This window comes from Meles meles, chromosome 19 (assembly GCF_922984935.1).
Source record: "Meles meles chromosome 19, mMelMel3.1 paternal haplotype, whole genome shotgun sequence".
Classification (NCBI taxonomy): Eukaryota; Metazoa; Chordata; class Mammalia; order Carnivora; family Mustelidae; genus Meles; species Meles meles.
In genome coordinates, this window is record NC_060084.1 from 13,497,784 (window position 1) to 13,522,048 (window position 24,265).

At 42.1% G+C, this 24,265-nt stretch overlaps 2 pseudogenes; both read left to right on the forward strand.

The window, feature by feature from the left end:
• Positions 1 to 8,222: 8,222 nt before the first annotated feature.
• Positions 8,223 to 9,253, forward strand: LOC123931657 (annotated as a pseudogene).
• LOC123931656 lies at positions 8,503 to 8,946 on the forward strand (annotated as a pseudogene).
• Positions 9,254 to 24,265: the final 15,012 nt, after the last annotated feature.

A 24,265-nucleotide genomic window follows, 5' to 3' on the forward strand; every position in this document is an offset into this window, starting at 1 on the left:
GTGTTGTGTGAGCCAATCTACATCCTGCCACATGAGACTGAAGAGCATACTCACAATGTGTAAATATTATGTACATCACTTAGGTTTAAAACATGTTTCAAAAGCTTTTGACATGCCTATTCCTTAAGCCAGCCCTATTTATTAGTAGTACTGTTATTGAATTAGATGTCTTTTTATTTGTTGACATGTAAATAGATCCCCTAGCACAAGACCATGGCCCACATGGGACCTTCAATCAATGGTAGATATTATTTTGGCACTAGTAAGTATACCCTGTGGGTCCTTGAGTGTTGCTTAAACCTTTCATTAGTTCAGTCTCTTTTTTTTAATGTCTTCAAAACATAGGAGGGCTCCTTTAGCAGGGATCAGAGAAAGAAGATTTGGTATTATAAATTGTAGTTTCAGTCTGCACAGACCTGCCAGCCACCCCACTGAGAAGGAAAGTATTTTTTTATTTTTAGTTCTGCACCTCTAGATGGGAGGAGGGTCACTCAGACAAATTCACAAAGCCTTGAGGTGAGAGCATGATGCTGCTGGAGAACAGAAGAGTACTAGACAAGACCTTCAGAAACACAGCTTATGTCTACAGCTGTGGACCATAACACTTTTGCTTGCACACCCCCCAAAATAATTCTGTAAAAACTAGGTAGTCATGGCCAACAAGCACATGAATAGATATTCAACATCATTAGGGAAATGCAAATCAAAACCACAGTGAGATACCCCTCTATACCTACCAGGTGAGTCACAATTTTTTTTAATGGAAAATAACAAGAGTTCTCAAAGAGGCAGAGAAATTGGAACCCATGGTTGCTGGAAATGTAGGTACAGTGGCTGTGGAAAAGTTTGGCAGTTCCTCAAAAAGTGAAACAGAATTATCAATAATTTTGCTCCTAAGTAGAAACCCAAAAGAGTTGGAAACAAATATTCAAACAAATACTGGTACACTCATGTTCATAGCAACACGATCCTATTAGCCAAAAGGTGGAAACAAGACAAATGTATATCACCTGATGAATGAATAGTCACAATGGGGTATATACAGACAATGGAATATTTTTCAACCATAAAAGGGAAGTAAGTGCTGGTACATGCTCCCACTTGGATATACCTCAAAAACATTACGCTAAGTAAAAGGAACCAGACACAGAGAGTCCAATATCACATGATTCCATTTATAGGAATCAGAATAGGTAAATCCATAGAGACAGAAAACAGGTTAGGAAACAGGCGGGGAGGGATGGAAGTTATTGCCTAAGGAGTGCAGGGTTTCCTTTTGAGATGATGCAAATGTCTCGAAATAGAGGGGGTGGTTGCACAATATTATAAACATAGTAAATGCCACGAATTGTATGCTTTAATGTGGTTAATGGTTAATTTTATGTTATGTGAACTTAACTCAATAAAAAATTCCATAACAAAAGTCTCCCTACATATTTTTGGTTAATATTTAACATTTTTGAACATAAGTATAAAGAATTGCAAAGGATGTAACTGCTGGTAGATCATATGATACCGACGCCCTGCTGGGGGCGTAGAGGGCAGCTCTACAGTATATCATAAATAACACTTCAAAATAAAATGGTTACGTCATTCTTCTAAATACATCCATATGATCTTAATGCTCTAATTTGATACCCCATCGCCTATTTTTTTTAAGTTAATTTCTACCCCCAACATGGGCCTCGAACTCACGACCTGAGATCAGGGGTCGCGGGCTCTACTGACGGAGTCGGCCAGGCACCCCAAACCCATCACCTATTTTTAAAAGTATATGAACAATCTCTTGTGTAACTCTAAGTTATATCATTCCTTTTTCTTCTTAAAATTATATTTCCATTACATTTCCCCTTAGATTTTTATCTTTGTGTAATTTTTATTTTGGTTTTTTTTTTCTAAGTTTTTTTTTTTTGGAGAGGAGAGTGGGGGAGGAGCAGAGGGAAAAGGAGAGAGAGAATCCCAAGCAGGCTCCCCACTGAGTGCGGAGTCCCAAATGGGGCTCAATCTCATGACCCAGAGATCATGACCTGAGCTGAGAGCAAGTTTTGGATGCTTAACTGACTGCACGACGCAGGTACCCCTTTTGGTATAATTTTTGAAGTTTTTTTTTTCCTGATCCCAAAGTCTCCAAATATTAAAGATTTCTTCTGGATTGGGTTGTTATAGTTGGCATTAGTATATAATTGATCAAAACAACATAAATATTACTCTGATAAATAATATAAATAACTGGGGCACCTGGGTGGCTCAGCTGGTTAAGCATCCAACTCTTGATTTAGGCTCAGGTCATGACCTCGGGGTTGTGAGATCAAGCCCCAGGTCAGACTCTGCACTGGGCATGAAGCCTGCTTGGGTTTCTCTCTCTCCCTCTCCCTCCCCACTCGCTAAAAAGAAATAACAATATAAGCAACTATTAAACATAAAAAGAAAAAAAATTCTTGAAAACACAGGTCTCTTAAAAGACTGGATGGGGCTTTTCTTTTTTTCCTGTTTGCTCATGAATTCATGGATAAATATCACCTCTTGCTAAAACAAAAGAGTTCAGAGTGCCTGGGTGGCTCAGTCATTAAGCATTTGCCTTTGGCTCAGGTCATGATCCAAGGTCCTAGGATAGAGCCCCGGATCAGTCTCCCTGCTCAGTAGGGAGCCTGCTTCTCCCTCTCCCACTCCCCCTGCTTGAGTTCCCTCTCTCTCTGTGTCTCTGTCAAATAAATATATAAAATCTTTTTTAAAAAAATGAAATGAAAGAGTTCCGCATGAACAATCATTGCTTGTTTTTGTCTCTACACATTTAAGCACTGTCCATATAAACAGGCATACAGGAATGGAGAGGTTTGTTATACCAACATCAGTCATTCAATCCTTTCAAGGTATATGCCAAAAATCACACAGTGATATATCATAAAAAAATTAGTTTTACTGATCTATCAGCTGAGAGCTGGAGTAGGTACTCCTTCAATGAGTTTTTTTTAGATTTTTTTTTAAAGATTTTATTTATTTATTTGACAGACAGAGATCGCAAGTAGGCAGAGCAGCAGGCAGAGAGAGAGGAGGAAGCAGGCTCCCCGTTCAGCAGGGAGCCTGATGCGGCGCTGGATCCCAGGACCCGGGGATCATGACCTGAGCGGAAGGCAGAGGCTTTAACCCACTGAGCCACCCAGGCGCCCCTAGATTTGTTTTTATCTTTTAATTTTTATTATTAAAAAGTTCAAGTCTGTACAAATGTAGAAAAATAATAAAATGAATCTCCACATGACTCCCATCCAGCTTTGACAATTTCACCAACCCATAGCCAGCCTTCTTTCATTTCAGTCCTTTCCTGCTGTCTGTCCTCCACTCCCACCCCTTTGCCACCGCTGGATCATTTTGAAGCAAAGCCCAAGAATCATCATGGGATGAGAAAAGAAAGAATACTTCTGTAAATATCTCTTAAAAATAAGGACACTTTTAAAACAAACCAGTACACCTAAGAAATATAAATCATCCAATATCCAGCCATTGTCCAAATTTCCCTAGATTATATCCTACATGGTTTTGTTTTGATTTGGTTTGGATTTCAGTGTTGGTTTTTCAACTCAAGAGTCTAACAACGCCCACAAATTACATCTGGCTCTATTCATACTTCTCTTGGTTTTGTTTTGTTTTAAGTAGGCTCCACGCCCAGCATGGAACCTAACATGGGGCTTAAACTCACAACCATGAGATCGAGCCCTGAGCTGAGATCAAGAGTCAATTGTCAGGTGCTTAGCTGACTGAGCCACCCAAGCACCCCTCTGAAGTCTTTTTTTTTTTTATTTTAATTTTTTTTAAAGACTTTATTTATTTGAAAGAGAAAGAGAGAGAGCATGCGTGCGTGAGCACAAGCAGGAGGAGGGGCAGAGGGAGAGAGAGGGAGGGGGAGAAGCAGATGTCACCAAGCCCCTACACAAGGCATCACCCAGGATCCTGAGGCCATGATCCCAGCTGAAGGCAGGTGCTTAACTGACTGAGCCACCAAAGTGCCCCTTAAGTCTTTTTTTTTTTTTTTTTAAGATTTTATTTATTTATTTGACAGAGAGAGAGATCACAAGCAGGCAGAGAGGCAGGCAGAGGCAGGTGGTGGGCGGGGTGGGGGGGGGAAGCAGGCTCCCCGATGAGCGAGAGCCTGATGCAGGGCTCGATCCCAGGACCCTGAGACCATGACCTGAGCCGAAGACAGAGGCTTAACCCACTGAGCCATCCAGGTGCCCCAAGTCTTTTTTTTTTTTTTTTAAGATTTTATTTGTTTATTTCACAGACAGAGATCACAAGTAGGCAGAAGGCAGGGAGAGAGACAGAGGGGGAAGCAGGCTTCCTGCTGAGCAGAGAGCCTGATGTGGGGCTTGAACCCAGGACCCTGGGATCATGACCTAAGCCAAAGGCAGAGGCTTTAACCCACTGAACCACCCAGGTGCCCCTCTTTTTTTTTTTTTTTTTAAATCAATAGATTCTTTCTCCTTGTTTTTCTTTCCCTTTGCAATTGATTTGTTGAAGAACTGGGTCACTTGTCCTGTGGATATGTTTTTGATGTTCTGGATTTTGTTGATTACATCTCTTTGGTCTCTGTATTTCCTGAAAATTGATATTTAGATCTTGAGCCTTGATTAGATACAGATTTGATACTTTGGCAAGAGTCCTTCATGGCTGGTGTGTTTGTACTTTTTATTTCATTGGAGGTACCTAAAGTCTGGGTTTCTTTTGTGTGTGTGTGATAGGCCGTATCAGTGGGTTCAGTGTTACTAGCTGTATCTACCCATTACCAAGGTCTCCATCAGTTTTTCACCTGATGGTTTAGCAGCCATTAATGATCACTGCCTAGATCCAGCATTTCATTACGTTTTTCCTTCAGTTTTTTAAGATTTTATTTATTTATTTGACACAGAGAGAGAGACACACAGTGAGAGAAGGAACCAAAGCAGGGGGAATGGGAGAGGGAAAAGAAGGCTTCCCTCTGACCAGGGAGTCTTATGTGGGACTCCATCCCAGAATCCTGGGATCATGACCTGAGCCAAAGGCAGTCGCTTAACAGCTGAGCCACCGAGGTGCCCCTCTTCCTTCAGTTTTAATGAAAATAAATAGTTGGAAACCAGAAAATAATCTGTTTCCTAATTAGAGTCATTCACTTTCTTAATTTCTGAAAAGTAGTATACTCAAATAGCTTTAAGAATTATTATCAGATTATATAATTGTTAATATTAAGAATTATACAGTTATGCCTGTTACTCCTTTTTTTAAGATTTACTTATTTCTTAGAGAGAGAGTGCACATGGGGGTTAAGGGAAGGTAGAGGGAGAGAATCTTCAAGCAGACTCCCCAATGAGCATGGAGCCTGAGGTAGGCTCCATCCCATGACCCATGAGATCTCGACCTGAGCTGAAATCAAGAGTCAAAAGCTCAACCAACTAAGCCACCCAGGTGTCCCTGCCTGTTACTCTTTCATGTAAGAGACATCTTGTTTAATCTGATATGTTCAGAAAATATTGGAAAAAAATATTAATTCTAATGCATCATAGCCAATTCAATATTTTTTCAATAAAAGTAATTTCCTCATCCCACATTTTAAATATATATTTTTTAAAAGTCTTGGAGATAAGTCTCATTCCATTTATGAAAAACACGCATCATAGGGTGTCTGGGTGGCTCAGTGGATTAAGCCTCTGCCTTTGGCTCGGGTCATGATCTCGGGGTCCTGGGATCGAGTCCCGCATCAGGCTCTCTGCTTGGCAGGGAGCCTGTTTCCTCCTCTCTCTCTCTGCCTACTTGTGATCTCTCTCTGTCAAATAAATAAATAAAAATCTTTAAAAAAAAATAAAAACACGCCTCATATTACCTAATTTTCAACTCTGATCCTCATTTTCAAACCAATAAACTACATCAGAGTTAATTTCTGCCTAACTTTTAAAAGTCAAGTAAATGTATTAATAGGCATTTTTGAGGAATATTATAACAACTACTGAGAAATAAGTTATGGAACACATCAGGTACAACACACTACTAAAAGCAGGTAAGATTCAAATAATGCAGATCTTATATAATTAATTCATTCACATTTAGAATAATTTATAAAAACAAGGTAACTATGCTATTTGCCATCACTTAATTATGTTTCAATATAAATTCAACTAACATCGTAAGTTATTCATAAAGCAAGAAATACAAGGAAGATATAATATTTCTTTGATGTGTGCATGTACATAAATATCTGGTGTTCAATTTTTGAAAATAAAGCAATGTATAAAAATCAGAATTTTAACTTTACTAGTTTTGCTTGACATCATGATTGAACTTTCCAATGAATGAGAAAGGCATATTGTGCTAATTAGCCCAACACTTGCATCATTAAACATTTTATAAGTGAAATAAGATGAGAACTGACTGCTATTGGAATAAATATTTCAGGATATGCTTTGATAAAAGCACCTTATTAAATACTGTATCGATTAATGCACAGGAAATCTGAAAGAAATCACATGGAACTTTTGCTGGCAAATTGATGCAGTATATCTTGAATAATATGATAGTTGCAGATAAAGTTTCCTTGAAAGAAATCAGCATTATTAACTTGTACCCATTTAGAGGTACCTTTTCTTTCCACAAAAGATGTCCTGGGGTGAGTACTGAATGAAACATACTGAATGGAACAGCTTATCTTAAATATGGGGGGGGTAGGCATTCTGAGGACTGGATGTTTGCTTTGATTTCTGGGGTTGTTGCTAGGAGCAAAGGTTTTTCAACAATGAACTAGAGATAGAAGGAGAGAAGTCACCTGCACCCCGCTGCGTCAGTACACAGTATCTGAATTCAGACTGTCATAACACAGGCCAATTCCTCCCAATAAAAAATATATATAAGACAATGGAAGAAAAAAGGGAGGCAGGATTTTTTTTCCCTTTGATTAATTATTAAAGGATCCTTTTCAGAAATCTATATTTCAAAGTGTCTCTTTGTTTGGTGCCCCAGAGGTTTGACTCCCCCAGGCAGTTCACGGCAGGTTAGGAGCACGCATTCTTTTTATCAAGCAGAAGGGTAGATTGTGAAATCAATTTTGGGAAGGAGAACCCGAGGGTGGGGTTTTGGGAAGGAGAACCAGAGCGAGCAAGCAGCCCCGCTCCCACACAAAGCTGAGGATCTGGAAATAGATGGTGCTATTCCCACTTTGAAGACCACTGACCCAGACTGACCTCCAGCTTTGAGGATATTTCTTTGGGCTGGAGAAAGGCAGGTAGAGCAGGCTCCACCACTGACTTGCTTTGGAATTTAGCCTTCTTGTTCTAATCTGGCAAGCTGAGCCAATGTCTAGTTTTCGGTTTCCTTCCATAGTGTTCTGAGAATTAAGCACGAGAAATAGTTACTACTACTACTACTTAGGTTTCAAATAGTACTTCTAAATTTCCAAAAGGCTTTGAGGTCTGGACCTTATGTTTTCCTCACAACTGTCCCTCAAAGTTAAGTCTTCCCTTTGTGGGACAGACGTGGGTCATGGAGATCCAGGGCAAGACTTGGCCAAAGATCTCACAGCAGATAAATGACTTGGTTGGGAATAGCACCTTCTTTCTCCACATGCATCCACAGAGCATGAAGAAATCACCAATTACATCAAATACCAGCAAATTGACAGAAAGTATGAAGCATATCCAGTAGGTATACTATATATACAATATATACTCTATCGAAGTTTGTGGATTTTTATAAAATATCATTTTCATGAAATAACAGAGGCCCATGAATATTCTTAGTCTCTTCCATCAAACTGTGACTCGGTTAACTGAAAAGCAGAAAAAAAAAAAACCAAAAAAAAAAAAAACACCATAAAGCTCCCCAAAGCAGTTTCCATTCCAAAAGGCACATTCATTTTTCACTGTCCAGTGATCTGTGATACACTTTGTACTTCTGTAAGCACCCTGCAAGATGAGCATTCCCAGGGTAGAATGATGTCAGTCTAACAAGGAAGCTAGTAATTCAAAAGATATTATAAAAGAATGAGTTTCCCTTCCACCTCTTTACCTCCCCAGACATAATCAATGAGAAAGAATTTAAATCATGAAATCTGTTGTAACCCCGTATATCCCTCAGGCAACATGAAATAAGATATTTGGGGCTAATCTGTTGATCAGGAAGTGTTTGGGTATTGTAAGACCTTCATTTATGGAAGACTAAGTATAGAAAGTTGGCAGCAGGGCAGGGCTGGATGGACGGTAGGCAGGATGAAGACGACCTTGGAGCAGCACTTGGAGGACACAACGAAGAATGGAGCCATTGTTGGAGTCATGGGCATAGATGTGCAAGGACTTAATCTGGGCTGCTGTGGGATGCCATCATATGAGCATGCTGGGGTGATATCTGTTCTAGTCCAGCAAGCAGCCATCTAACCTCAGACCTCACCAATATTCCTGTGGTGTGTCTGGAATCCGATAATGGGAACATGGTTCCCCTCTCTTCCTCAGCTCTGCCTGCACAGGTGGCAGCCATCTATTACTGGGCATCATGGCTGCCCTCAGACCTCTGGTGAAGCGCAAGATCATTAAAAAGAGGACCAAGAAGTCCATCCGGCACCAGTCAGTACGATAGGTCAAAATTAAGCGCAACAGGCGGGAAGCCCAGAGGCATTGACAATAGGGTGCGCTGAAGGGTGAAGGGCCAGATCTTGATTCCCAACATTAGTTATGGGAGAAACAAAAAATAACATTAACTGCATTAACTACACTCTGCAAGGAAATCCCTTATGGAAGTTCCTAGTCCACAATGTCAAGGAGCTTGAAGTGCTCCCGATGGGCAACAAATCTTACTGTGCAGCGACTGCTCACAATGTCTCCTCCAAGAACCACAAAGCCATTGTGGAAAGAGCAGCCCAACTGGCAGTCAGAGTTACCAATCCCAATGCCAGGCTGCGCCGCGAAGAAAATGAATAGTCAGCTTATGTACACGTCATATTTGCGTTAATAAAACCATAAAACTACAAAAAAAAAAATAAAGATAATGAAGGGCGCCTGGGTGGCGCAGTGGGTTAAGCCTCTGCCTTCGGCTCAGGTCATGATCTCAGGGTCTTGGGATGGAGCTCCGTGTTGGGCTCTCTGCTCCGTAGGGAGCCTGCTTCCTCCTCTCTCTCTGCCTGCCTCTCTGCCTACTTGTGATCTCTCTCTGTCAAATAAATAAATAATTTTAAAAAAGATAATGGAACATGATGATCCAGAAATATGATGGCATCATAGTGGCATTGCACAAAATGACCTCTTAATATCTCATATAAGTTCACCCACAGCCTGTCACAGGGGCTCAATGTTAATTACCTTGTAGAACTATTAAAGTTCCAGTAGTGAGGCCATTTCTTTAGTGTGTATTGGGCACTTTCCTATTAATTTTAGAGTAAGTTGCTTTTGGACACTCAGTGGACTGACTTATCAAAATATTAGTAAGAAAGGATCATGTTTTGAAGCAGCCAGTCCACGTCACTTTGTACACAGAATTTTTATATGTTCAATAAACCTGGTTGGAAGATAAAATAAAAGTTGGCAGCAGGGTCTAGTCAAGGGTCAAGGTAAACACGGACACACATCATATAAGCATAAAAGAGGACAAGGGACGAAGATTAAAATAATGAGTCTTGGAGAACTGAGTCATAACTGGGAGTTATGGGTGAGTCCAAAACAGGAACAGGAGTTTCCAGAAGTCCACAGAGCAATTAAGAGCAGAATAAATCCAGGTGCCCAAGACCAGTAAAACAAAGTGGAACCTAGACACAGAATCCGATCCCAAGATGGCCCCTCTTCCCTGAGCTGCCCCAGAGACTGACTCGTGACCTGGAGTCCCTGCCCCTGCCTTCCAAAAGTTATGTATGACCTAAACTGCTTCATGAGTAGAGAACCCTGAAATTTTAGAGCTGCTAAGAAACTTAAATATTACCTAGTACATCTAATACTCAAGCAATTTGATCCCTGGGCCCCATAATACTCTTAAAGACATTGAGGACCCCAAAGAGTTTTTGTTTAAATGTGGGCCACATCTACTGATATTGACCATCTTAGAAATTAACACCAATAAAATTTTTAAGTATTTGTTAATTTATTTTAAAATAACAGTAGTAATCACATTACATGTTAACATAAACAACATGTTTTATGAAAAACAACCATATTTTATAAAACATTAAAAAATGAAGTGAAAAGATTGGCATTCTTTTACATTTTTGGAAATCTCTTTAGTGTCTCGCTTAACAGATGACAGCAGGATTCTTATCCCTACTTCTGCATTTTAGGTGTTTGATAGCACATGCCATGTAGCCTTGAGAAAATCACTGTAGGCACACAAGAGTGGTTTTCAGTGTACAGACCCCTTGAAGGGTTCTGGGAACCCCAGTAGCTCCTGGACTACGCTCTGAGAACTACTGATCTGGTATAATTTGGAACTGCAGTTTCCTGTCACGCCACTTACTAGCAATGTGATCTCCGCCATGCGACTTAACCTCCTACGCCTCACCTTCCTTAGCTGTAAAGTGCAACTAAAAACAAAAGTTCTCTTTACGACTACGTCCAGTCCTACGGATGTTGCAGCCTCACAGCCATTTAGGTAAATAAATGAAGTGATGGATACCTGTAAATGTATAACACAAGGCTTGGCTCAAAAAAATGACTTTCCCTCCTCTCATTGTTAGTGGCTATCATTAACTACATTCCAAGCCATGTGCCAGGCACCAATGGTCCATCAAAGTGAGTAGGAAGACGGCCTGAGTTGCTTAAGAATAGGGGAGGTAAGGGGCGCCTGGGTGGCTCAGTGGATTGGGCCGCTGCCTTCGGCTCAGGTCATGATCTCAGGGTCCTGGGATCGAGCCCCGCATCGGGCTCTCTGCTCCTCAGAGAGCCTGCTTCCCTTCCTCTCTCTCTGCCTGCCTCTCTGCCTACTTGTGATCTCTCTCTCTGTCAAATGAATAAATAAAATCTTAAAAAAAAAAAAAAAGAATAGGGGAGGTAAGATAAATACACGTCTATATAGAACAAAACAGATTATGTCAGGAATGATACAAAAAAAGGGAGAGGCCACATTCACTCATGCATTCATTCATTCATTCATTCACCAAATATTAATCAATTGCTCCCCACGTGCCAGAAGTGATAGCCAGGAGGGGGCTAATGTAGAGGAACCAAGTGAGGGATAGGGAAGGTGGCAGGAGGAGGGGGCGTCACGATGAGACGGGGTGCCCCATGTACACATTGTGTAGGCCTTCACAGGCCAATGTAACTAGCGATATAAGGAAATATTTCATGAGAAAGTGGCATTTGAGTTAGAACTTGGGAAGAGGTGGGATTTGGAAATAGAGTTGATATACACATTTTTTAATTCACTCGTTCAACAAACATTTGATTTTCTTGCTGAGTCTGCTCCATGTTGCACGAATATGAGTCCCTACTTTTGTTTTTAAGTTCTTTTTTTAAGATTTTATTTTTTTATTTGAGAGACAGAGCGATCATGAACTGGGGAGGAAGGGCAGAGAGAGAGGGGGAAGCAGATTCCCTGCTTAGCAGGGAGTCCAACACAGGGCTCAATCCCAGGACCCCAGGATCAGGACCTGAGCTGAAGGCAGATGTTTAACAGCTTAATTGACTGAGCCACTCAGGTTCTCCAGGATCCCTACTTTCAAAGAGGAAAATTTTGCATTTGTTTTTATTATACAAGGAATACATGTTCACTTGAAAAATTAGAACATACAGGTCAGCAAAAATGAGAAAATTAAAACCACCCACAATACATTTATCCAGAGAGAATCCCTCTAGAGCCAGGATGACAGTGTGGCCAGTGGCAAAAAATTTAAAGGGGGCAGGCAATGCTAAAAAAATTCAGTAATCAGGGGCGCCTGGGTGGCTCAGTGGGTTAAAACCTCTGCCTTCAGCTCAAGTCATGATCCCGGGGTCCTGGGATCGAGCCCCATGTTGGACTCCCTGCTTTCCCCTCTCTCTCTGCCTGCCTCTCTGCCTACTTGTGATCACTGTCAAATAAATACATAAAATCTTTTAAAAAATTCAGTAATCAAGATAAATAATATTCATTATTTTTTAAAGATTTTATGTATTTATTTGACAGAGAGAGATCACAAGTAGGCAGAGAGGCAGGCAGAGAGAGAGAAGCAGAGCCCTTGGTGGGGGGAGCAGGCTCCCTGCTGAGCAGAAAGCCTGATGCGGGGCAAGATCTCAAGACCCTGAGATCATGACCTGAGCCGAAGGCAGAGGTTCAACCCACTGAGCCACCCAGGCGCCCCCAAGACAAATAATATTTTAATGCAATAGTTTTTTAAAAACAAAATTAGTGCAAAAATCCAGGATGACACAATGCCTAAATTTTAATAAAAGCAGGATCCCACCCTGCATTTGCCTCACTCAGTCTCCCTCTCCTCACCCTCATTCTGGGGCTGACTGGGCTTGGTCACTCCCTGCATGTCCCCAGTCCCCCAGATCCCTTCTCTGCCCTCCTCTGCCCTCTTCCCGGCCCTGGGAGGCTGATCCCTGAGGGTGGCATCAGTGGGCTTCTTCGCCATCTGGCTTCAGACAATGGGAAGCACCGGAGGAAACCAGAGGATGGGTTTTCTTTCCCACTCCCTCCCTTCTCATCACAGTTCTGGCAGTGGCTGCTTCTGCTGCAGAAACAGCTCCCATCCAGAGGCCGCTCTCCCACACCTTCAGCTTTCACAGAGCTCCCTTTCCTCCTTCAGGCCTGTAGGTGCTAAGGGCTTCCTGCTTTTGCCAGACTCACGTTCTCTTGATTCCCTTAATGCTGCTTATATTTCTCTCTTTTTTTAAAAAAATATTTTATTTATTTATTTGACAGAGAGATCACAAGTAGGCAGAGAAGCAAGCAGAGAGAGGGGGAAAGTAGGCTCCCTGCAGGGAGCCTAATGGGGTACTCAATCCCAGGACCCTGAGACCATGACCTGACCTGAAGGCAGAGGCTTAACCCACTGAGCCACCCAGGTGCCCACTGCTTACATTTCTGTAAGTTTAAATTCCCTACTAACTTGCAACTTTGTGTACCTTCTACTTCTTATTACTGTTAACAACCACTGTCAACATTTCAGGTCTCAGATGTTTGCATTTTTTAAAAAAATAAATGTTTGTTAATTTCAAGACTCCAGAAAGATTATAATTGTTTTATGTGATTATATTATATGTTTAGGAAAACTGTCGCTATACAAGCATGAAACATCCTTCTTGTGGAGACTTGCTAGAGAAAAATACAAGGAAAAATCACCATTCGTGTTTTCTATCTCTTCTCTACTTTCTCTCCACAGAGAACTGGTCAACCCTGCTTCCTTCTCTTCTCCTAGGCCAAACTCTCCATTTCCAACAATTTCTAGTCTGGGGCCAGGGGTGACTCTTATATGAATTGTTCCCTCAATGAAATGCAGGGATTGGGGTGGGGGGGGGCACGGTTGAACAATGACCTGACTGTGCCACCGGGGAAAGTACCTGGAAAAAGACATTAAAGGTAAGAGCAGTGGGATCACCTGGGCTGTGCTTTGTTACACATTTGAGGAGTTCAAAGGGGTTATCAGCACACTTTTGCCCCGCTGTCCACCCTCAGCCTCTCCTAACTGGTCCCCTGCCCAGCCCTTGAAACTTGCCTGCTCCTTCCCTGGCTCTTTTGGCACCCTGAGAACCGAGATGTGTGTGAAGCTTTGTGACTTGGCTTCCCTGAGACCCACGTGCCAGATTCAGCCCGAAGCCAGTGGTACCAGAGGCTGTAACTGTAGGAAGCTGGAAGGAGCTGGAAGAGCCGGCCTGCCAGTGTAGACTTCTTTCTCGCCCCCTAAAGAAACTGCGCTCGCGTTCATTCAGTCTTCATTGCCTACTGACTACACTTCGTGCCTATTTGATTTCAGATTTGAAAAACTGGAGGGAAGGTACATCAAGGAAAAGAAAACACACAAGAGGGCCCAGACAATGCCTCCTTTTGCCTGCTGTCCTGGGAAGCAGTGGGTGGAGGAGGATGTGGTGGGGAAGACGGATCTGCTCCTGAGGAAGAAAACAAAGTTCTTGGAAGGCGAAAATGTGAGAAAACCAGGACAAAGCGAGTAGAGTGAGCATCCACACAGAAGACTCGGTGAGCCGGAAGAAGGAACCACACTTGGCGGGGCCCCTGGTAGGGGTCAAGTTGGGAAGAGCTCAGCACACAACGGCAGGAGTCCGTGGGGGAACCCCTGAGGGGCAGCACTGACATCTCTTTGAAGGCTGTCGGAAGGCTGGGAAACTTCCACTCCCAAACATTCTAAAGACGAAAAACATGAATCTAGGTGGTGATGGTTTGGGGTGTGGCCCCTTAATCTTCTGCTTAGATTGTTAGGAGAGTTTAGAATTTTCCTTTTTGATTCTCTCTCTTTGGATTCCCAACGTTGACAGAGTTCCTACTGTGTATCCCAGCCTGGTGCTGGGGACACAAAAGGGAGGAACACCAAGGCTCCTACAGTCCAACAGGAGAGACAGACATGAAAAGGAATATGCATAATTACAGACGGTCGTACAACCCAGAGAATGATCATTTCTATCAGGGAGGTGGGGATGAGAGGAGACAGAACTGGGCATGGGGATAAGGAAATGTTGCACAGAAAAGGCATTTCTGAACAGGGTTTAAAAAGTTGAATGGGAGTTTGTAAGGTGAAATTGGAAGTTAGGTGGAGAGGAGAACATTCTTTGAAAAGACATGCTTCTATCACTAACATGACAGAATATTTGGGTAAGATATGTACCTTCCTGACTCTAAGTTCCACTTGAATAAAAAGAAATAGTGACACCCATGTAGCAAATATAATTGGTAGATTAAGAAACATTTTCAACACAATGACACCCTCACACCCAAGGTAAATACTACCAACACTCAGGTGAGATGTGTCTTTGGAAAAGGTGCCTAGAAAAGTTTATCCCAATATTGATTCTGGTTTTGGCTACATTTGAGTCCCATGTGATCTTACCTTCTGACTTCTACCCCTGGCTGTAACAGTTTTTTATAGAACTGGACAAGCAGAGACAGGGGAGTGTATTAAAATCAGAATAGAAGAAAATGAGACAGCCTGAGAGAGGGGGAAAGATAGTAGATCAAGGACTCCTAACACACAAGCTAAATGACTCTCAGGAAGAGAATAGCATATCTTATGATTTCAAAATAATTCCTTGGTCATTTACATCCAGCATGAATCATAAATGTAATATGACTATTAAATGTGTTCCTGTGAAAACCATCACACACAATACTGCTAGAATCTAGCAGTTAAGATTCACCCAATCTTTTATTATGTCACTCCTTTGCTCAAGAGCTGTTTAACTATCTCTCCTGAGTAAAAGATAATGTCAAAATGTCCCTAACCTTTTATTCAAGGATTTCCACAACTGGAATCCATTCTGCCCTGCCACTTCCAACCTTTTATAAAAATGTACATGTAACTGACATCTAACATTATATTAGTTACTCCCAGTCTTGTTTACTAGTTCTCTGCAGAATCTTTCTTCATTGGTAAAATACTCTCTAAGTTCCCAAAACATGCCATACCAGGTGATTGCTGACCTTTCACAAATACGATCTTCTTTGGCTTCAATAAAAAATACAAGAAACAACTGTTCGTGAGGAACCGGAGGAAAAGAAACCCTCAAGGACTGTTGGTAGAAATTCAAACTGGTGCAGCCACTGTGGAAAAGAGTATGGAGGTTCCTAAAAAAATTAAAAAAAAAAAAAAAAAAAAAAAAAAAAACAGGGGCACCTGGGTGGCTCAGTCAGTTAAGCATCTGCCTTGGACTCAGGTCATGATCTCAGGGTCCAGAGATCAAGCCCTTCATCAGGGTCCCTGCTCAGTGGGGAGCCTATTTCTCCCTCTCCCTCTGCTGTTACCCCTGCTTGTGCTCTCTCACACTTTCTCTCTGTCAAATAAATAAATAATTTTTTAAAAAATAAAGTATATTTATGGGATTTAGATTATCTCTAAACTTCCTACACAATATAATAAACTATGAAACGGAGTCCCCAGTGTTTAAGACATGACCATCTGTGGTAGAAAAGCACTTTAATCTGGGATGAGAGCTTATTTTTTAATTGTAGTTTCACATACCTTGTCGGGTTTTCTGTGGGTGAGTTCATTCGATCACACTGTTTAGTTATGGCACCTATTGTGCAGCAAGTTCCTTTTTAAAGCTTGAACAAAGGTTCATTTATTCATTCCTTTCACAAGCTTCACTGAGTAATTTCTATGTGCCAGGCACTGTGCTAGGTGCTAGTTATACACCAATAAAATATGACCCATCCTAAAGGGGTTCCCCAACATGGGTTAGAGAAACAGGACTAAGACTTGGGGCAGAGCTATGTCCAAGGGATTCCACAGCAATGATCCAATGCCACCGTCATGCTGAGTAACAACCAACCACACAATTTCAGTGTATATGACAATAACTATTAATTTGTCATACATCTGGGGTGGTTGCCTAGGCAGTTCTGATGATCTTGGTTGGGCATCCCAAAGTGCCTGGCTGCTGTTGGCTGATCTAGAATGGCCTCATAAAAATGGTTCCTCTCTGCTTCACATGTCTCTCATCCTCCAACAGGATGTTCTCATGACTGAGGCTTAGACACAAGAGGAAGTGCAAGCCTAACTACAGAAGTGACTTTTTTTTTTTATTTGACACAGAGAGAGGTCACCAGTAGGCAGAGAGGCAGGCAGAGAGAGAGGGAGAAACAGGCTCCCCACTGAGCAGAGAGCCCGATGCGGGGCTCGATCCCAGGACCCTGAGATCATGACCTGAGCCGAAGGCAGAGGCTTAAACCACTGAGCCACCCAGGTGCCCCTACAGAAGTGAATTTAAGCTCCTGCTTAAAAAACCCCAACTGGTCAAAGCAATGGCTGAGACTAGAATCAGAGTTATATGGCACCGGGCACAGGTAGAGAGACGGGAGAGCTGGGGTCAGCACTGTAATCTATCATAGGCTCTGAACACAAAGACCAGAGGCACCTAACTCAGCCTACAGAGATAAGGAATGGTGTCCCTGAGAAGGTGATACGGACTTAGAGTTGAATCTTGAAAGAGAATGGAAGTTAGCTAGATCATAGAGAAAGGCAGGTATGCTTAGCAGAACCACCCACGTGAACTAAGAAGAACTTCAGAGATTTCAAGTACGTGCACATCTTTGCCTCATAGGATGTATATATCCTTTACCTCTTTTCCCCATTTTTCTGTCTGGAATTTAGAATGTAAGTCCTAGATATGCAGCAGCCTTCTTATGACTATTGACACAATAATCCCCAGATTGAAGGTCTACAGAAAGATAGCACCTAACAGCACCACTGAGCCATGACAATGGCCTTGTCATCTGGGTCCAGCACCCAGGAACTCACTGCCAGTCAGTGCTGCAAGCACCACCAGGACTTTCCTTCCTTCCTTAGTCAAAACTCCAGTTCCTTCAACCAAGCTGACTCCAGATGCTGTGCATCATTTGCAGAAGTGGAGAGACTAGTTCTCCCCAGGATGAGGTTTCTAAATTTTTGGAGTTTGGGTGCTCTGGAGAAGACAACACCCCTGCCCTGCCACTACATCGTCAGTGCCAAGCATCAACAAGTGGCCCCGGACTACCAAGAGTATTTAGTTTGGCCACCTTGAGACCATAGACCAAGTCAATAACCCAATGATGGTCCTCCCCAAAACCATCATGTTACCATGATTCCCTTTATCCAGCTTCATGCCAGTCACACAAGGAGCCTAGGATCCTAGGTTCCTTATCTCTCACATTTCATCCCAAATGGCCCTGTCCATCTCGTTCTCTGACCCTCATTTCCCAGCTCCTCCACGTCCTGAAACCCTTAGCAATTCATTGTCAGAATCAGCAAAATCGCCCCCCCTTCTTTTTTTTTCAAGTCTTTGAATTTTTTCTTCACCTATTTGCTCTGGAAACTGGGGCCTCCTCTGAGGACACTGCTTCCTCCACAGCCCTCTCAAGTGGTGGCTGTTTTTCTCTCATATCCTACAGTGGAATAATCACTGTCCTTTATTATCTCTAATATTGCCACTGCTGCTTCCAGAACATTCTGCTTCCCTCCTTCTTAACCCTGCCCAGCTTTGACTCTGAGGTTAACCAGACTATGTTACTCTTACTGCAGCCATGTGGCCACTCTTCCTTCGTAACCCAGCTCTGACACAATCTCAACATCCTTACGACAATCCTTCCAAAATGCTTATTTCTAAAATCCTTGACCTCCTCCCCTCGGAAAGCCTGTCCTCCTCCTTAGCTCAGTTATTCCCTTCGTGTCCTTGTTTCACCTCTCATCCCACTTAGATTCTGTGACTCTTTGTCATAATCACTCTTTTGAATACACCCTTGGCTCCCTTTCTCCTCTCTCATTTCATTACACTCTCTGATAGAACACAAGCCTTAATTAAATCTAACTCTCCACCTATGTCTACACAAGTGCAACAGCTGAACATAGCTAGAAAATTCACACACCTATGCCAACTGCTCTCACTTTAAGTTTATGACCATGTACCTTGCAGAGGCCTTCAATGTCACTCATCAATCTTACTTACATTACCCTAGCGTAGTTACTAACCTTGTAGTTACTAACCCTTCCTCATTAGTGGCCATTACATACCTTCTCCTTTATCTTCAAACCTTCTACAACTTCTTTCCTATCCTCAGACTCAGATGACAGCCCTGTCAACTAGTTCACCAAGAAAATAAAAAGAGTAAGAAGAGAATGTTCACAAATTCCCTGAACATCATCTCCCCACCTACCTGCATCTAGGCTCATTCAGTCAACCTTCCCTCCTATTAATAAGGATGAACCATATGTGCTCCTAACTTGGGCCAACTCTCTACTCGTGTACACCTTATTCCATCACACTAACCATTCTCCGCTCTGTCCTGGACCATTTCCACCAATTAGTAAACAAGCTGTTATTCCTCCCATCTTAAAACAAAACAAAACAAAAAACTGTCTCTTGACCTCACTTCCATCTACTATCCCATTTCTCATCCCCTTTAGACACTGACAGTTGGCTATCTTCCCTACCTCCAATTCCTTTCCTCCCCACAGATTTTCATGCTTATGATTCCTTGAATGTCTTCTAGTCAGGGTCATTAATAACATCAATCTTGCTACATCCAATGGTCAATATCCAGTCTCTAACTTTCTTAATATTTCTGAAGATTTTAACATAACTAATTACTCCTTTCTCCTTGATACACCTTTTTCTCTTGGGTTCCAGGATACTACACCCCCTTGTTTTCCTCTTAACTTGCTAGTGATTCCTTCTTATGGTTTCCTTTGTCTTCCTTCTATCTTCTCACTCTTCCAGAGTATTCTCATCCAGCCTCATGGTTCTATGTACTATTTCTATCTTGATGACTTGCAAATGTATGTCTCCAGGTTGGACCTCTCCTTTGAACTCCAGATTGTGTATTTACCTGCCTACTCCAACATTCCTACTTGAATGTTCAACAGGCATTGAAATGAACATATCTCAAATCAAACACCTGAATTCTACCTCAAACTTAATTCTCCCCATATTTGAAAAATGGCAACCATATCCTTCGGTCAGCCCTGACTCCTCTTACTCTTATCCCTACATCTGATCCATCAGTGAATTATTTGACTCTATCTTTAAAATATGTTTTAATAGATATTGTAGAATTTACTGCTTTCACTGCTACTACCCTGATTCAAGCCATTAGTCTCTTGCCTAGCCTCCTACCTGATCTCCTAGCTTCTGCCCTTAACTCTATTATGGTTTATTCCCCTCACTGTATCCCAAATGATCCTTTTAGAATATGTCATCCCAAATTCATACCCTCCAGTAGCTTCCCATTTCACCCAAAGTAGAAGTCAAACTCCCACTAATAAAAGACAAACACTCATACACAGAAAACTATAAAGTACTCATGAAAGAAATTCAGGAAGACAAAAAGAAATGGAAAAATGTTCCATGCTCCTGGATTGGAAGAATAAATATTGTGAAAATGTCTATGCTACCTAAAGCAATCTACACATTTAATGCAATCCCTATCAAAATACCATCCATTTTTTTCAAAGAAATGGAACAAATAATCCTACAATTTATATGGAACCAGAAAAGACCTTGAATAGCCAAAGGAATATTGAAAAAGAAAGCCAAAGTTGGTGGCATCACAATTCCGGACTTCAAGCTCTATTACAAAGCTGTCATCATCAAGACAGCATGGTACTGGCACAAAAACAGACACATAGATCAATGGAACAGAATAGAGAGCCCAGAAATAGACCCTCAACTCTATGGTCAACTAATCTTCGACAAAGCAGGAAAGAATGTCCAATGGAAAAAAGACAGCCTCTTCAATAAATGGTGCTGGGAAAATTGGACAGCCACATGCAGAAAAATGAAATTGGGCCATTTCCTTACACCACACACGAAAATAGACTCAAAATGGATGAAGGATCTCGATGGGAGAAAGGAATCCATCAAAATCCTTGAGGAGAACACAGGCAGCAACCTCTTCAACTTCAGCCGCAGCAACATCTTCTTAGGAACATCGCCAAAGGCAAGGGAAGCAAGGGTAAAAATGAACTATTGGGACTTCATCAAGATCAAAAGCTTTTGCACAGCAAAGGAAACAGTTAATAAAACCAAAAGACAACTGACAGAATGGGAGAAGATATTTGCAAACGACATATCAGATAAAGGGCTAGTGTCCAAAATCTATAAGGAACTTAGCAAACTCAACACCCAAAGAACAAACAATCCAATCAAGAAATGGGCAGAGGACATGAACAGACATTTCTGCAAAGAAGACATCCAGATGGCCAACAGACACATGAAAAAGTGCTCCACGTCACTCGGCATCAGGGAAATACAAATCAAAACCACAATGAGATATCACCTCACACCAGTCAGAATGGCTAAAATTAACAAGTCAGGAAGTGACAGATGCTGGCGAGGATGTGGAGAAAGGGGAACCCTCCTACACTGTTGGTGGGAATGCAAGCTGGTGCAGCCACTCTGGAAAACAGCATGGAGGTTCCTCAAAATGTTGAAAATAGAACTACCCTATGACCCAGCAATTGCACTACTGGGTATTTACCCTAAAGATACAAACGTAGTGATCCGAAGGGGCACGTGCACCGGAATGTTTATAGCAGCAATATCTACAATAGCCAAACTATGGAAAGAACCTAGATGTCCATCAACAGATGAATGGATAAAGAAGATGTGGTATATATACACAATGGAATACTATGAAGCCATCAAAAGAAATGAAATCTTGCCATTTGCGACGACATGGGTGGAACTAGAGGGTATCATGCTTAGTGAAATAAGTCAATTGGAGAAAGACAACTATCATATGATCTCCCTGATACGAAGACATGGAGATGCACCTTGGGGGGGGTTATGAGGGTAGGAGAAGAATAAATGAAACAAGATGGGATTGGGAGGGAGAAAAACCATAAGTGACTCTTAATCTCACAAAACAAACTGAGGGTTGCTGAGGGGAGGGGGGGTTGGGAGAGGGGAAGTGGGGTTATGGACATTGGGGAGGGTATGTGCTATCGTGAATGCTGTGAAGTGTGTAAACCTGGTGATTCACAGACCTGTTCCCCTGGGGATAAAAATACATTATATGTTTATAAAAAAAATCGGGCTCTCAAAAAAAAAAAAAAAGACAAACACTCAACTTCCTTGTTTACTCCCCTATTACTCCTTCTGACTAGTCACACCACTCTCCTTGAGATTCCTAGCTTAGTACCTCTGCACTTGCCTGTTCCCTTTGCTTGGGATGGTCCTTCCTCAAATATTCTCTTGCTTCTCCCCCCACACCCCTTTCAAGTCCTTGGCAAAATGTACTACTTTCCCTGACCCTTCAATTTAAAATTGGAACAACCCCCACCAAGGTCACAATCTCTATCTTGGCTTTCCTTATTTTTCTTCAGAGCACGTAGCACAATCTGATATACCACACATTTTATTTATGTGTTTGTTGCCCATCCAGTGTAATGCAAGCTCCACAAAGGCAGGGAATTTTTCTTTCACTCACTGCAGTTTTCAGGGCCTTGAGCAAAGCCTGGTATGTAATCAGCAACCAATAAATATTTTTGGAATTTACTGCATGAAGAAGATTATGATGGAGAGTAGAGAGACACCTGCTCTTAAAAAGTGCTTTTTTTTGGCAGGCCAAAAAAAAATTTGTTTTCGCCTTGTCCATAATGAGCTCCACTGGAGCATTTCATCAGAGAAGTGACTGGGATTGGATCTATACATGAAAGATCACTATAGCCATAGGGTGAAGCAAAGACTGGAGGGGTAGGATTGGAGGTTGAGGGAATAGTTGAGGGGTTGTTGGCAGAAATTCAAGCAGGAAAAATTGAGAGCCTGAGCAAAGACAGTGTCTGTGAACAAAAAGAAAAGGAAGCAAATTTGAGTTCTATAGGGGTGACCAATGTGATAAATGGGGTTGGAGCCTATCAGAAGACATCTCTCCCTCTCCTCAGATTTCATTCCCTGAGACTCCTTGACTAGGCCATCATGGATCACCTCTATCAATCTCTGGATATCTTTTGAAAGCCTGGAGATAGAATTCTCATCTCAGATCATATCTTGATCTAATCCCTGGTAAGGTCTTGTCCAATAATGTCCAGGTCCTGAACCACCAACAAAAGACGAGACCGAACTTTAGGAGGACCTCCTGACTCTTTATTCCCCATTTTCACACCCTCTTTGTCCTATTAAGGGGCCTCAAGAAAGTAAGAACGGAACAAGAAACTCAATACCATGTTTACCTTTTCCTTCATCCTGACCTGCCCTAATCCAACTTGTTCTCCCACTATTGAAACAAATACTTTTAACACAGAGATAAGGGCCAGGGGATCCCCAATCAGGTGTCTGCCCCCAAGGCCCAACTCAGGGAAGCAGATTCTACTGCAGGCAATTGTCCATTTGATAATAGGATTTATAGCAACCAAAATTCCCTTCCTGGCACACTTCTTCAGGAGGTGCTGACTCTCCAGGATGTCAAGGTTTAACTTTTGCAACCTGCAGATGTTTAACCGAAGTAGAAAGCTGTAGTCCTCTAGAATCCATTCTCCAAACCCAGCCTGCACCCTTGTCAAGCCTGACGCCAGGCTTTGGTAAGTAACACAGGGCTGGTGACCAAATGTAGAGAAGGTAATGTCACTCAGGTTTCAAGTCTTGACATTCACACTGCAGGCTGTTTCATATTGACTAAAGATAATTCTGGAGCCCCCATGTGAAAAGGATCTCAAGGAAAGCCTGACTACTCTTTTTTTTTTTTTTTTAAGAGGATGGGGAGGGGGAGAGGGAGAGGGAGATGGAGAAAGAGAATCTTTTTTTTTTTTTTAAGATTTTATTTATTTATTTGACAGAGACAGAGATAGCCAGAGAGGCAACATAAGCAAGGGAAGTGTGAGAGGGAGAAGCAGGCTTCCCGCCGAGCAGGGAGCCCAATGCAGAGCTGCATCCCAGGACCCTGGGAACACGACCTGAGTCGAAGGCAGACGTTTAATGGCAGAGCCACCCAGGTGCCCCAAGAAAGAGAATCTTAAGCAGACCCCATGCCCAGCACAGAGCCTGACACGGAGCTCAAGATCACAACCCTGAGTTCATGACCTGAGACGAAATCAAGAGTGGGACCCTTAACCGACTGAGTCACCCAGGTACTCCTAACTGTTCTTTAATGTCAGTGAACAGGAGAAGACATGTAGCCAAGTGTGGCAGTGAAGAAACTCCAATCCTTGTACACAGGAAGCAATGGTCTCGGTAAAGGTAGGATTGGGTATAGAACCAGCAGAAAGATACTTTTTGACCCCTGAAAAAATCAGACTCTGGCCCAGTGGCTGACTCCTTACCATGACGATGGTCTCCAGACTCTAAAGATGGCAAAAGCCCAAGGGGGAGGGATGGAGCACAAAGCTCTGCTGAACAGTGGTCCCTGAGAGTCAACCCTCTTGAAATCATGCTTTGAGAAGCACTTAAAGTACATACAGCCCTTTGTCAGGATTCTTCAGTAGGGACCCCTTGCAACTGGATATGATTTTGTGTTTGTATGATGATCAAGTGTACATTTTCATAGAGAGATGGTCTTTATCTTTCATCAAATTTTCTGAGACTCAAAAAGAGACTGGATCTACAAAACCTTAACCCAGCTCTCTAATCTGGTACATTAGCCACATTTCAAGTGTCCGATAGCCTCATGTCTTAGTGGCTGTTGTATTACACAATGCATATATGTAATAGTTCTTCATCAC